Source organism: Canis lupus, chromosome 9 (genome assembly GCF_011100685.1).
Source record: "Canis lupus familiaris isolate Mischka breed German Shepherd chromosome 9, alternate assembly UU_Cfam_GSD_1.0, whole genome shotgun sequence".
Taxonomy (NCBI): Eukaryota; Metazoa; Chordata; class Mammalia; order Carnivora; family Canidae; genus Canis; species Canis lupus.
This window is the reverse complement of record NC_049230.1, coordinates 9,491,244-9,507,400: the sequence shown is the minus strand read 5'-3', so window position 1 is coordinate 9,507,400 and position 16,157 is coordinate 9,491,244. Positions and strand designations below refer to the sequence as shown.

The 16,157-nt window shown below is 37.0% G+C and overlaps 2 long non-coding RNA genes across 7 annotated transcripts in view; both read right to left on the bottom strand.

The window, feature by feature from the left end:
- Positions 1-16,157, bottom strand: part of LOC111097339 — a 569,600-nt gene that overhangs the window by 223,634 nt on the left and 329,809 nt on the right. The window lies entirely within an intron of this gene.
- On the bottom strand, positions 1,140-3,073 carry LOC119873236. Its single transcript, XR_005364252.1, has 2 exons — positions 2,601-3,073; positions 1,140-1,564 (listed from the first exon to the last, which is right to left on the bottom strand). It is a non-coding gene; the product is annotated as an uncharacterized LOC119873236 (long non-coding RNA).

Genomic DNA, 16,157 nt, shown 5'->3' with positions numbered 1-16,157 from the left:
GTCTCGGCAAATGTTGCAAAATGGCTTTCCAAACATTGTTTCCTTCAATTGACAGCCCATCAGTAAAGTTTGAGAGGTTATCTTCATCATCAGCAATAGGTAATAGCAACTATTCTTCTAAAGGATATAAATATGTTAATATTAAAAATGAAAAAATATTCTGTTCCAAAAATGTATGTATTGGTAGAGCTAGGTAAGCACTCAGTGTTGTTACACAAAAAGAGTCACAGAGCTACTTCATGGGTGATGGGTTCTCAGTATATTCTTCAAGAAAATGATTCTTCTAAACAAGAGGAAATTTAATTCTGGGCCATCACCATAATAATGGAAACACTGGACACAGAGAACATAAGAGAGAATGTTTCAGATAGAGAAATAAAGACCTACATCGTTATGTAGAGATACCCCCCACATAATGTGCCAAGCAGCTAGCCTTGGAAACTGTTGATAAAGGCAGAGTATTTCAAAGGAAAATTTGAGAAAATGTAAAGGTAACAAATTAAGAACATATTACAATTGTAACAGAGGCCTCGGATCAAGAAGAGGATGTTCAAGTAGTAACAAAGGAGAACAGAAGGTTAGGACAGGAGAAAAATAAACACAGAAGAAAAATCCAGAGCTGAACTGGAAGAGAGACATTTACTCACTCTCCCATGCAGTTTAAATAACATGGTCGGCTTCATAGAGAGAACTGATATGACATTTACCTAAATAACTGTGTAGTTAAACTTACACAGTTGCCATTTTAGAATGTTCTTTGGTCACGTTCCCTGTTAATAAGTCCCTGTAAAGTACCTTCATCCACCTGGGTTAGTGGGAATGCACCTTAGTAACACAGCGTAGATTTTGCTACTCACAAAAAAGTAAAACTGATAAACACCTCCTAAGAAATGTTGATGCACTTTTGTCCGGATGGCCTACAAATTATGTTTACTTCCCAAGCCATGGTATTTCATGTTTGCCGCCATTAGAGACTCTAGCTCTAAGAAGGAATTTTCTATGCTTATTCTTACCCTTTGCTTTTCTTCTGAAGGGTATCTATTCTTCTGTAAGAACATACCCTATTAAGTTCTGAGCTGAAGTGCTTTTAAGAAATGTTCATGGAAAAATAAATAAATAGATAGATAAATAAATAAATGTTCATGGAAATGTCCATATATTTTAATGTTTGTATTTAATCCATGTTCTTCAAATCTAAGGGTCTTCTCTGATTATGCCCAATTTTACCTTTTTTCATCATCTAGTCTCTGGGTGACATGTTTTAGTTTCCTTGTTTCTCTCTCAAGTTCTCATGATGCTCCCATTATCCATGAATTTTCCTGTCTCTTATTGATAGAAATCAAGTACAACAGCTCCTACCCATGATTCCTCCATTTTAAGCAAAATATAATCTACAAGGCAAATCAAGACTCCATCAGATGTTCTGGTTTCGGCAAAACTAGACACTTTCCAGATGCTGAGCACTTGAAATCTTCCATCTGTAACATAGTGTGTCTTGATTTCAGTTTTGACGTCTGTTCCTCAGCTGAATACTTAACTTCTCTGTGCTTTAGCCAGCTCATCTCTAAAACAGAGATAAAAATCATACTTGCCCCTACAGTATTGGAGAGAATTAAATGAATTAATAGGTGGAATGTTCGGAGCCATGCCCACACAGAGGAGTATGCATGCAATGTGAGGTATCACACTGATTGTTACCAATAACCTCTCGGCTTGCCCTCTCACTTTGATTGTAGTGCTCTTTCTTTGCTTTAAACCTCCTTCGAATGTTCTTTATTACATGAGCATCCTTATCCTATGGATTTCCGGAAAGACTTGCACATCTTCTTACCCAGTGATGTTTCCCCTTTCCTCTCCATTGGATTGTTTCAGTTTGAACTGTGTATACCATTCTATTTTATTTTATTTTATTTTTTTTATTTATTTTTTTTTTTAATTTTTTTTTTTTACCATTCTATTTTAAACATAAATCCCAACATCTCTGAGGCTAGACACAATTTTGTGAGCTAAAATTTCGAGTTTATTACCAAAATGCACCTATATAAAGAAATCTTGCAAAAATCAGTAACTAATGAAGTCAATTTTTAATTCATTAAGTCTTCCTTATTGGGTCTTCAACTTCTTGTTTTAGGTGAGCTTAAAATGGTATTCTAAAGTGCCCCTATGCTTATCACACAATCCTAGATGGTGTCAGCTCATGCAAATGACTGTTTGCACGTCTTGTGACTTTTTTTTATCAATATCTATCAATATTACAGGCTTTATATGTTATTGCTGAGAGGAGTAAATATGCTTCCTTTAACTCAAACTCATTACTATTCTGACATGTTAATGACTCTGTCCATGTTGAGTCTCTTAAAAAAAATTCTACCATAATTAAGCAAAACAGTAGATTGATGACTGATTGCAAAGCAGCTGTGTCGAAAATAAACAGAGCTTTGAACTCAATAAGCTTGTCTTTTCCCAAACTTTGAGGCATACATAAACACGTCCCGTGTCCTGTGTCCTCTCCACACTTCATACACATAAAATTACTCCCAATTAGGTGTTAGTCTATTCGCCTCTTTTTTTTTCTCATCAAAAACATCCACAGAGCTTACCATCTCCACTCACTGTGCTGTCTGAAAGTCTTCTGTGCCGCCAAGCCTGGACTCGAAGATTTTACATTTACAGCAGACAAACTCAGTAAGTACACTTTGGAAACTCTGGTGAACAGCTCAGCCCAATGCTGGTCTTGATGCCTGGCCAACGGGCTCAAACAACAGACATAAAAGCTAAATCTGTACTTCCATTCAGTCACGAGGTTGCCAAGTTAGTTTTCCTGATACTGTACCTACAGTATATTCATCTCCCAATGTCTCAGACTCACTTCATTAACTTTGTGACATCAGTCTCTGATGTTATGAACTCAATTTTGCTAATATAAATGATACAGTACTATACAGAAATTTAAGAGGTTGTAACATTAGAAGTCTCTTCAAGATTCCCATAACAGTTAAAGAACAAGGAACCAAAATTTCCAGAACCAATCCTTGCTGGGAAATAATTCCTTATATGTAATCTTAAAGCTGTTCTCCCTCTGCACAGCCCTCTGCTTCTGATTCCCATTTATACTACGAATAGCTTTTAATGATAGAACAGGGAAATATATTGTGGTTTCACACTTTCAGGGATTTTTATGGTCACTTATTCCTAACTAGGAGATAGAAACGCATAGCAGAAAGATTTCTTTGGTTGTTTTTAAACATAAACCAGTTTAGTGCATTGTGCCCTTTGTCAAAAGGATACATATGAGAAATACCACTATTCGAAGATCAACTAATAGAAGAGTGTTTTCTTAATGGCAAGCTTCTCTATCGGCAGTGCTGATCACTAGATGGGTTTACAAGCCTAGTCATTAAATTGGTTTGACTGACTAATTTGGAAACTCCAATCTGCCACCACAAATCTATATCCTGCACCATGAAAAGAAATATGGAAAACGGATGCACCATTGTTCGCACAGAAGTAATGAAAATTAGTCCAAAGCTAATTATGCCTCACAAAATGGAGCTCATCTCAAAAATCCAAGTGTAAGGAGTTTTGCTTGTATGATTCAAATACCTCACTTTCTTTCCCTTCACACCCCTCCTTTTGAGCTTAAAAGCTGTAACAGTGCTATATCCTGGTTCACATATGCATCAATGAAAACAACACCAGCGGTCCCATGATGTTAAGTCATTCAGCCTGGATGCAACTCCCGGTTTTTCTATGACTTAATACATGACTATGAACAAGTTATTTAACAGGGCAAGGTCTTAAATGCCTCTCAGTAAAACGGGAAAAGAACCAGCATAGAGCTTTGGTGAAGATTCAATGGTATGTCGCATGTGAAGCCATTACAACAGTTCCTGCTTAGTAAATATAGACAGATAGTAGTAGATAGATGATAGATGATAGATAGATAGATAGATAGATAGATAGATAGATGATAAACAAATAGGTAAGTAGATAGATATAAAACTGTCATTAAGATATCCTTACAATTCAATATATACAGAATCAAAGCAATGAAGAAATAATTGTCCTTAAACCTGTCTAATGATCCTAGTTAAACTGATTTTTCTCATACCCCGTCTTCAAAATCCAAAGTCTCTTTCCATCCTTTGGAACGTAGATATGATGCAGGCTTTGTTGTTACCCCGAGCATCTGTATGTGGAGAAAGTAGTGATGTACATGGTAATAATTATCACTGATCTTGACCCACGTCTTCACATGACCCTATATTCTTAGAAAAGTCACAAACCCTTCATTTTTAATATGGTTTCCTTTTAAATCTGCCTTTACTATCTCACTGTATCTTTTACAGTGTGGTCCCAGCTCAAGTGCCCCTTCTTCTGTGAAGGCAGTGTTTCAGGTTTTTCATAGTGCTTGTAATTGAAGTGCTTAAGGGAATCCTTCCAACATAATTCAATGCTTTTGTATGTACACCATTTGAAGCCTGTAGAGAGTAAGACAGTGAAGAGCTGGGTCTGTCTGTGTCCCCGACTGGAGCCTATCCCAGAGACCATGGGGAAAATGTTCTGTAGATTCTCATTGTGTTGAATTAAACAACAAATGGGAAGTAGCATACTATATAGAAAGACGGTTGAGATCAAAACCAAGATGGTTGGATTGGAGCATTTCTCTTTCACTAAGGATACCAAATTTCTCCAATTGGATACAAACATTTGGCCATCATTATTGATTTTTTTTCCTCCAGGTACCTCCTGTACTATTTATTATTTATTTTATGCTAAGATTCAAACAGCGTCAAATGACTAGAAAAAGGCTTAACCGAAAGATACTCAAAATTTTAATTTCTTTAAAGATTTTATTTATTTATTTATTTGAGACAGAGAGAGACAAAGAACATGAGCAGGGGGAGGGGCAGAGGAAGATGGAGAAGCAGACTACCTGCTCAGCTGGTAGCCCAATGTCCTGGGCTCAATCCCAGGACTCTGAGATCATGATCTGACCTGAAGGGCAGACACTTAACGATCTGAGGCATCCAGGTGCCCCTAAAATCTTAATTTTTAAAACTACAATAGAAAAAAAAAAGATACAAAATATCTTAGAAATACATTTGTGTATCTCATTATGACTATTACATGATCTTTTTGTTCTACTATTCCAAATTTCAGGGAAAAATTAATCATCAGTGTTGGACTTATTAGAGTTCAGGCTTGAATTATACAGGCAAAATTTATTCAGGATGGATGCAGCACCTCCCAGAAGGAGTACAGCATAATCTTTTCTCAGACAGGTCTCGCTTTGCTCCCCAAGATCCATGAGCAGTATCTATTCCTAATGCAGTTAAATGGGAGAATGAAAAGTAGGGGGAAAATATCAGTGGCAGGTATTCTGCTCCTGGCAGGCGTCTAATTCTATTTCCTGTTTGAGATCTCATTTTATTTCCATTTTCCCTAAATGTAATATGGGAACTTTCCATAATAAACAGTTCTTTAATTTGCCACTTCTTTGATTGGCATTTTAAAATTTTTTTTTCAAGGAGTCTATTGGCCCATTCCTTCACAAGTTGCAAAAATAAACGAAAAAACTGAACCGCATGCCATTGTTGGGCAGAATTTTCTGAATTTGTCTTGAAGCCAAGAGAATTTATTTGACTGTCTGGGGAGCATTGAGGCAAGTCTCTTATTCTCAAAGAGATACCAAAGTTGCTTGAACAAATGGTTTGTGTTAGCTGGAGAAAGACACTGAATCTAAACCTTGTGCCTCTGGACCTTGTGGTTTCAAGTTGAACCACAAGCAGTGAGAAGAGCTGTCGGTCTCAAGGCTTGATTTCAGCCATGCTCATGGGGAGGGGAAAACTCAGTGTCACCGATGGTGTTGTCTTAATATGGAGACCTGAGAGCTCCTGCGGCACAGGTGAGTCAGCGGTGGTACGAAGAATAATAGAGAGAATTCAAGACAGCATCCAGTGGGACATAATGAAGATACACGATTTTTCCCCATGGGCATCCACACATGGTAAAGGCAGCAAACTGGAGCCTTTCTGAGGAGCAGAAACAACTCAGAGAGGCAAAGAGACATTAAAAAAAAAAAACTGGCTTCTTATAGCTATCATAAAGCTGAAGAAAAACATCCTAGAAGAATTAGTTGAGAGACCCAAGACGGTTAAGATTACTAGACCAGAAAAACAAGAAAGACAAATTTCTAAGTGGTACCATTTATCAAACTCCAAAAGCATTGTGGGGATGGTATGAAGGAGTATTAAGTGCTATTTTATAGCACCAAGGTGAGAGAATCACTTAACCACAGAGAAGTGAGGCTTCCTCAGTGAACACAGGCAATGCTTTAACCAAGCTATTTAGGATTATGAGTTGAGCCTGAAAGGAGTCAGGTTTGGTTTTAAGTTATCTAGCAACTCATAAGGAGAGTAAAGATCTTTTCTGCCTCTTCTCTCTTGCCTTCTGTTAAAGAGCTTTATTTCACAGGGATTTATTTCAAGCTGCCAGTATGTCCATCAGTTGGGGGAAAGGAACAAAGATCAACTAAACAAAAGTTGATGTCAACATTTATCACAATTAACGCTAAATCTTCAAGTATTCTGTTAGCATTAATAGGAAAGGTCTTAGTCTCAAATGAAAAGTGCTAAATTTATTATTACTATATACAGGGAATTAAAATCAAATATGACTAGAAAATAGACTAGGTAAATTAGATTTAAAAAATATAGGGGTGCCTGGACGGCTTAGTCCGGGAAGTGTCTGCCTTTGGCTCAGGTCATGATCCTGGAGTCTGGAATCAAGTCTGGCCCATGGGCCTTTCTGTTCTGCGGGGAGCCAGCTTCCCCCTCTCCCTCTGCCCCTCCCCCTTGTTCATGCTCTCTCTCAAATAAATAAATAACATCTTAAAATATGTATATGCATAAATTTAGCTATAAAGGAAAATGAGTATGTGTATGCCTCATATACATATACGTATATCACATATTCATATATATCACACTCATATGTACACACACAAGGTGCAAGTTAATACAAGATACATTTCATACCTAGAATCAAGCAACTTTTGGGGAACTTTGAAGTTTTATAGATCAGAAGGGATAAATTGAAATGACTTGTAAACATTTAACTCAAGTTTTCTTCTAAAAAATTCATTAGCCTGAGCTAAAGCAGATCCCCCTCGGCCTTAACAGCAGTACCTGTGAGATGTGCACGAGTCACCTTTTACCTCTGTCTTCTGTTTTCCCAAGAGATGAGCTCATTGAAAAAACAGACCGCCCTATCAAGAGTGCTGAAAAAAATCTTTTAAGGTGAAAAATAGGAAAGCAATCTAGTTTTGAAGTTCTTTTTAGGTCCATTGTTTGGAGTAATAATTCTCAAACTTGTTTACAAATATAGTCAATAGAAATATTAAAAAATAATGTTTTGATACCTGGACCCCAACACACACAAAATTAAAATCCTGGATGGGGCTTAGGTACCAGTATATATAATTTCTAGGTGGAAAAAAATTCCTAAAATCATGGCACTGTGTTGTTCATCTGAATAGAATTATTATATCAGACTCTACATAACTTTATGCTTTGCAGGTAAATTTGGACTTCTTACAGACAACTGGACTGTCATGTCATATGTGGGTTCTGGATAATAGATAACCAACACAGGTAGATTGCCTTTCATTTTGTGTGCTATAAGAATTAGAACGGCTTGGTAGTTTTAATTAGCTAAAGAGCAGAATCAGATAAGTCATCATTCCAAAACACATTCCAGAGCATAAATTAGTCCAAATAAAACAAACTAAAACATTGCATATACAAGGCTCCCACAATGTCAGTTACAATAACCCATATAGGCCCATAAACTCAAACCTAAATTTGAACCCACATGTCAGTCCGTATTTATTAACTACCTACTACGTGTCAAGCACATGTGAAATTTGTCAGTCTCTACCCTAATGCTACAGAATGCTCTTGGAACTGCTAACTCATTCCAAGGTCTATGTTGACTCAAATGTCTGATCGCGTTCAAATTCTGCAAATATCTGCATTACAGTGCCAAACACCGTATAAGGCAAAACACCCTCAAACACCATCATACACTACTCCCTTTTAATTAACCAAATTGCGAGCATCCATTCGACCTGTGACATAATTCTGAATGTGTCAGTTTTGTCCATGATCAATTTAAAATAAAGGTTGCACCGTCTAATTTTCTTAAATGCTACGGTACATTCTTTTTTTCTATTTTAACATTTCTGAAATTAAGATGTGCCTTATCGTTGAGTATGTATTGGGTTTGGGCTTATTCTCCACGAGTCTCCCCAACTCTAAAGAAATGATCATTCAATCAAACGCACATCTTAAAATGGAAGGTTGTTTAGATCACAGCGATGCAGGCATTTGGCTAATGAGTTCAATAACTCTACACATATATCATCCATATAAAATAGAAAAGGGGGAAATGAAGTGGAAAAGAACATCTGTCTTACAGTTCTGCTGATAGACAGCCCAAGTATCGCTCCAGAATATCACAGCCCATATTATCAGTTTCCAGCAGATGGCATCTCACACTTTTAAGTTAATCACTAAGGAGCCTTTAGGAAAGCAGTGTCCCCTGCCTGCATAACACCTGGAACTCAAAACTAGTGTTTCATAAGATTGCATTTGCCAGCATGATCACCTAAAACTGATCATGTAGATCAGCTGTAGATTTTTCTGCAACTGGCCCCAGCATGTGGTCACTCAGATTGCCCACAAGCAGTTGGTATTTTCAGCAAGATTTTAATGACAGCAGTGCCTGTTTGAGAACAGTCTGCATAACATAATTGTAGAGTGAGGTGGAAATTATGTCTTCAACAAGTACTGTAGGTGGGGATAACATGTGTATGAAAATAACCAACCAAAACCAGTGGCTCTGTTTTTCTGTAGATAAGCCTCATACAGCTATGATTCACAGAGCTGTAAAGCTTTCTTTCTGGAGAAAACCTTGCAGTGCTTAACCAGGCCTTCTGCTAGGATATTCGATTTTTCTACTTTTGTGAGAGACGGTATTATGACACTATTAGACTACTAGACACTACTACTTGTGTCTAGTAGTCTAATGAATAAATAAAAGACACACTGACATATGATCTTTAGATACCATATGTATCTAATCCTTTTTTTCTCATAATCACTTGAAGAAGAAAGAGAAACTCGTGTGGCAATGGCTAAGCGTATCTCCCCCACCCCATCCCACCACCCTGGGTTTTATTAGATTTTATGGGATCCCCTCTCCCTGTTTCTTAGTTGGATTGCCAGATATGGCTTTTTCTCAGCAGTCCATTTGTTCTTAAATTTCCTCTGAAGATGTCAATGTACATGAGGATCAACAAAGAAAACTAAGACCTCATTTCGTTCAATCAACACTGAAAGTCAGCAATGGAGATCAGCATGGAAAGATGCATTTTGAGCTACGTTGGGGCTTCAGCTCGATGGGATTTCTTGAAGCCTCTTAAAATTAATTTGAAGAAATAAAATCATGCTTTAGGATAGCACAATTCTATCTTTTTTTAAGTTTAGATGACTTTATAAACGCTGGTACATGACAAATTGCTAAGCAAACAGTCCAAAGGATAGAAACAAAAGCAGTTAGCATGGGAGATCACTCAACACAAAAACTAATAAAAAGTAAACATTGTTTTGATGCTATATTGAAGAGAAAAATTCAAGTATGGTACTTATTTGGGAGGAGGTAATAACAGGCATTTCTGACTGAATAGTTGTGGTGATTGAACTGAAACTTATAGATGAGTCCATGTTAGCAGAATGCTGGCATCCAAAATCCACAGTGGGGTACCCATTTTAGAGAACAGATTAACAGTGGTGTTCAGAGCTTAGTTTGAACTGAAATTACATTCCCATTGTAATGTCGAGAGAGCAGTTGCAAATATGGATCTGCCATTCAAGAGAAGTCAGAGTGAGAGTTTGTAATTCAGGAGCCTTCCATGCAGGGTGACAGATGATACTAGATGAAAACTCTGGGCTGGGTAAAATCTTTGATATAGAAAGAAACGGAGAGTAGAGTCATGGGGACCTCAGAAGTAAATGAAATTTGGGGTATAATGTATATTACACATTATATATGTGCTTCTATAATGTATATGGCTTAAACTTCCATAGACTGAGGCCAATCCTACTATAATTTCCTTCAATAATGAGTTAAAAGGAAATTTTTCAAACACTGTGTTCATGTTACATGAGTCTCTAAGACCAAGGATCCCACTTATTTCCCTAATACTCCTTAAAAACCAAAGGAGAAACTAATTATAATGTGTTTATTTGGATCGACTATTAAACATTTTTTTCCAAATGCGTAACTTCTCTCCCCTCTCAATCAATGGCTAGATCCTTTTTAAGAGTAAATAAAAGATTGTTTTATTTTTTACTTTAGAGAATGATTGTATAATTCTGCCCAAATAAATGGCCACTATTTCTTATCATCCCTAGACAGTTGTAGCAAAAGTAAAGGTTTAGAATATTGAATAGATGAAATGTCTTCATATATAGCGTTATCCTTATCCAAGTATCAGCCAGTGAAAATGGGCAATAGGGATAACTTACAGGGATCAAATATATCTTTCAAAGCAGTAATTTTTAGGATTGTCTGGGGACAAATATAGGAAGTGATTATCAATCAGAAAGAAAGACCTCAACCTTTTTTAAAAATTCCCAGAGGCCAAAATGACCACAGAAACAAAAGCAGGATGTGTGTCTCTTTGTTCTCTCTCCTAGATTCCCTCATTGCATCATGCCTCTCCTTCTCCTCGACTCCACAACCTCAAAAACCTGCTCTTGAGTCTGAAATTCACACCACAGAATAAACGGAACAATTTTTATGTAGTTTCCTTGGGTGAGCAGAGGCCATGGAGAAAAGCAGAGTTGAATTTTGTCTTGGATGAAGTCGAACTTTTAAAAAGACTGACCCTTGTAAGACATTACTGGGGCAATTTCCAGCAACTGTTCATGTTAGGAAGGTTTGGTGAGGGGAGGTCAGCTGTAGGAAACTTTAAAATTTCATGGATTTAGATTGGGCAAACAGGGGGAATGGTCAGTTGTGGCAGAGAGTAGGGAAAGGAGAAAACCAGAGATTTCAAAACTAATTTTGCAAGTAATTTTGGGAAGAGCTCATCATTCACAGAAGTTAAAGTGATATGTTGGCATTTCCTCCCCTGACTTATTTTATAATCTTCTTAGATTAGATTTTTTTAAAAAATGGACGGGTTGAGCATTGGGTGTTGTTATATGCTATATGTTGGCAAATCGAACTCCAAAAAAAAAAAAATACAAAAATAAAAAAAACTAAAAAAATGGCTGTCACACACCAGTCACATTTTGAATGTCTACCCTTTTAAAGATTATGAGGCTGTCCTTAATTTGCATGTATGATTATGTTATAATAATTTATGCAAAATTGACAACAGCTAAGAGAGTCTTTCAGAAATCTATTGGAAACCATGAACGACATAAATTTCCAAGGTGCCAGAGCTGTAGGAGGGCTAATTCTATGACCTTGCCACTAATACTCTGTATCTACTCTATTTGAACAAACCTATGGGAGGAAATCTCCTTTATTTTTCCACAGAAGAAATTAAACACTAGTGCATTAATATGTTACATACAAGAGTTCAATGCCTGCACTGTGGTTCCACCACATATTAATGGGTGATTCCATTCTCTGAGCAAAGGAGACTGCAGACAGAGATTTCTTCCCCTATGGTCAAACATCCCCTACCTGAGGCACCAGGATCTTGTTCAGCACTTGAGTCCAGAAACAGCAAATTCAATCTAGCTGTGGCAGGCCGAGGGCGAATTGGAATGCCAACTCCAGACCGGGATTCCAAACCACGAGCCTCTGGAAATAAAGCTTGGATTTGGAGAAATGACAGTAACCTCAAGCCAAGAAATCTCACCCAGTTTTTGAAAGAGCTTCAGTGAACAGTGAATATAGATAACTGTTAACATGACTCCTCTTTCATTTGAAACATATCAAACTAAGAGCTCTATATAGAGTACCATGATAAAGAAAATGACATGGATCTCAGTCTTTGAGCAATTTTCTTGTCAATTGTAGAGCAAATGTAGCAGCAGTGTTTTGTGCTAAAAGAGCATTGTCTCCTTTGCCTACTTGCCTTGTCGATTACTAGCTTCATGCATTAGCTACAGCTACAGAGGAAAGATAAAATGGCTATTAGAGGTATATCTATAAACATCTGTATGTCTGTCTACCCATTTATCCATCCATCCATCCATTCATCCTTGCAGATCATCACTAAGCCATTATCTTGACCTCAGAAATCCCAAAGGATCAGGTAGGGCCAGAAGGTAAACTACACTTCAGCCTGACAGCCCTGGATTCCAGTCTTCATTTTCTCACATCTCTCCAATCCACCCCAGCCTTTCTGTTTATTCAGGACTAAAATATATAGTGCAGAAACTCAAGAAGATAATATAATACAATGAAGTCCACTGATGTCCTAAAACACAATTTTTGGAAACCTATCAAAACATAAAATTCTAACCTAATGCAATGTCTGTGTTGTCAAAAAAGGAAATATTTCAGTCATATGAGTCATGACAATGGGTTTTTCTATTTGTGTAGATGCCACGTAAGTAGATTCTGGTTTTTTTTTTTGTTTGTTTTGTTTTGTTTTAATGACATAGGTTGAAATCCCTGAATTGTTGGGATGAAAATTTTATTTAAGTCAGGAGAAGAGCATTTGAGTGACGATGATAATAGAGATGATATTGATGGTAAAGATGATCATGTCCATTTGTTGAGCGTTTAGTCTGTGCCAAGAAACATATTGAGCTTTACAATATATTATTTTAATTAATTGAACATTCTGAAAGTTGATCTTATATAAAATTTTTTCTTCCTCTATTGACTGCAACACTTAGCTTCTGAAGCCAATAAGGGATATCATCACCTGTTCTCTCTCACACTTGAATGATGGATATACCTCTATTCAATTGATGAGCACAACTTATAACCTGTGGCAATGCTAATTAATTTACAGAATTACCAGACCAACAGAAGAACTAAAAAACTTAAAATAGTAAATATTTCACACTTAACCAGCCAGATACTAGATTACCCACTCATGAATTCATTAGCTACTGTATGGAAACTTGCCAGACAGTGATAAGCTTCATAATCTTTTATTTTGGCATTTTCTTGACTCCCTGTTTAAGGGAATAATACTGCCTGAAGTTAGGGGATAGACTATACCATTATTGACTAAATTCTAACTTAATTAAAAAAAAAAGATTGTATTTATTCATAAGAGACACACAGAAAGAGAGGCAGACACATAGGCAGAGGGAGAAGCAGGCTGCCTGTGGGGAGCCCGATGTGGGACTTGATCCCAGGATTCCAGGATCATGCCCTGAGCCAAAGGCAGATGCTCAACCACTGAGCCACCCAGGCATCCCAATTCTAACTTAATCTTGTAGAGTTGTTGCTATATTCATGAAACAATCCATGATTATTGTTTATTCCTATTCCATTAAAATTCTTTACTTATTAGAACATTGCTTTTATCAAGTACCTAATTTATGCTTTATACTGTGCTAAATTATCTTCTTATGTGTTATCTCTTTGGACCTCATGGAATCCCTATAGGGATTAATATCACCCTCTCCATTTGACAGATGGCAAAAAGGAAGATTTAGTCACTTAGAGGATACATGTATAAACAAAAGGGCTGGGGTGGGAACTCTGGCTATGTGTGCTTTCCTGGCTTTAGTCTGGATCTGAAGATCTAAACTTCTTAGCTACTCTAAGCATTTATCTGTGCATATATTAGGTAAGTATGTCTGAAACTGCTTATATTTCTCTCTCTTTAATCATAAGAGATAGTATTATCTGTAAATGCAATATGGGAGGGAGATTGCATGACATACCCAAGGGTCATGTGTGCTTCATGATTCCATAAGAGTGGTGTTTGGCATCAACACATTTCTGTCCTTCTCATTTCTATCAAAGAATCACCAGTGGATGGGAGGTTAGGTAGCTTTAGGTTGCACTAGACCTGCCATTCTTGCTTCAACCTGAAGGATTCTATTTTTATCTGTTTTATGTATTACAAGCCCAAATAAGATATCATTTGGTGAGAGGAGGGGAAGAAGGGGAAGGGTTCCTTTATTTATAAGAAAGAAAGGTTCACCTACCACAGTAGAGAATTCATACAGTTAACCTTTCTTGAAAGTCTCAGCAAAGTTATTATAAAGTGCAACATGCTCTGTAAATGTCATGTTGGTATATATCTGTCTTCAGTGTTAATTAGGCACATATGCTTGGCATATAGGAAGGAGAGTTCACATCCTTGAATCAATGCAATTAAACTCTAAAGTCTTAAAAGGAAGATATTGCTTTAGAACCACTCTTTCAATGAAACATCAATGAATTCCGAATGTGTACATACTACATATTTAAATTCTGAAACCAGTTTGACAATGTGCTGTGTTTTGTACACAATGGTGATGCTCTGCACTCATCCTTAGGCTATGCACTTGGAATTAGTTTTTTTGTTTTGTTTTGCATAGTAGGGAATGGTTGGTAACCATTTCGCTAAACTTTCTTACTCACTACTTGTGATTAATAACAGGCATTATGGGCTTTCAGGGTAATGTTCATTTACTGTGACAGTAGAATAGATTAAATTTAACTCTGTCATGGCAAGGTTGACCCAAGGACCTGCTTCCATCAGTGTATGCCTCTAACTGCCTAAGCTAACTGGACACCTGGGTATTAGTAACTCATCGCTTTTGCTTTTTCTGGTTTGAATTTTTTAACAAGTCATCAACTCACTCTTTTTATAACTATTACATGCTTTAAAGATGGGACATTCAATTACATTATATATATCCAGGTTCTTAAACACAGAGCAGTTTTGTTAAAGGAGGAAAGCTGATCAAGCATCTAAAGCACAACAACATTCTTTCAACCTTCATATTAATAGAAAGCAACAAGTAATATTTATGGAGCATCTATGAGAAACACCAAGATAGTGTTTCAGGAACTCTTATTTATAATTTCTTCCCCTCTTTCTATGGAACTGTGAAGCAGAAAAACAGAGATTTGCTATAGTCAATTCTTTATGGTGTTGGTCACTTTCAATGGTGACGTGGCCCTCAAAATGGGTAAATGCAAAAAAAGGCAGATGGTAACCCTGATGAACACAAAAAAAAAACCATGTGTATTCCCACAGATGAATGAATTCTCACTCATATTTCTTATGAAAAAGACTATCCCAATAAAACAGAATGAGCATCTCATCCCACTCATGGTGTGTCTACGTGGATAAAATTTTAAGTCACTATTGTTAGTGAACGTTGGTCAGACGGGAAAGGGCGAAGGGAAGTAAATGAAATTGGAGATTAGGAAGTAACAAAAGAAGAGAAATGAAAACCAGGCTTCTGTAACTTTTGATCATTCTTAAACACAGCAGGATCCACAATTATAAAGGGAAGCAAATCTTGTGGAAATGTGAGGGTGACACGTCTGTACTATACACTGAGTAATTTCCCGTGGAACAAAAAAAAAAACCTGAAGGTTTATTTTACTATGAAATAATGTACTCCACTTGGCTGACTTGCCAGCAAAGCAATAGAAAAACCATAGAAATCGTGTTTGCTCTGGGAATAAGATATTGGGTAAGTTTTCTAAGCAGAAAAGGGGATCTGGGTCTAGTGCCCCTCAGACACCATCTTCCAGTGGCATAAGGAGGTTTCATCTAGCAAGCTCAGAGCCAACCATTACTTTTCCTCAAAACCCTTAAACAACATGCTGAGGTCCACATGAAGACATCAAATGTGTTTGTGGACAGAATTCATTTTATGCATAGTAATGGGAGATGGATATGAGTTCCACACGGTGTGATTTTAAAGGCCCCAAAAGGAAGAAAGACAACCCCCCCACCACACACATACACAATGTATTTTCTCTAAGACATGCTCTTTCAGGGTCTGAATTTCCATCCATTGATGACTTGTTGCTTGAAGAGAAATCCTTTGTTTTCTCTAGAAGTCTCAACATAAAATAGTTATGCCTATGAGGGAAACAAGTGACGAGGCCTAGAGTTCAATCAGTTGACAAGATTGTCTTCTAATGTGATATCTGGCTGC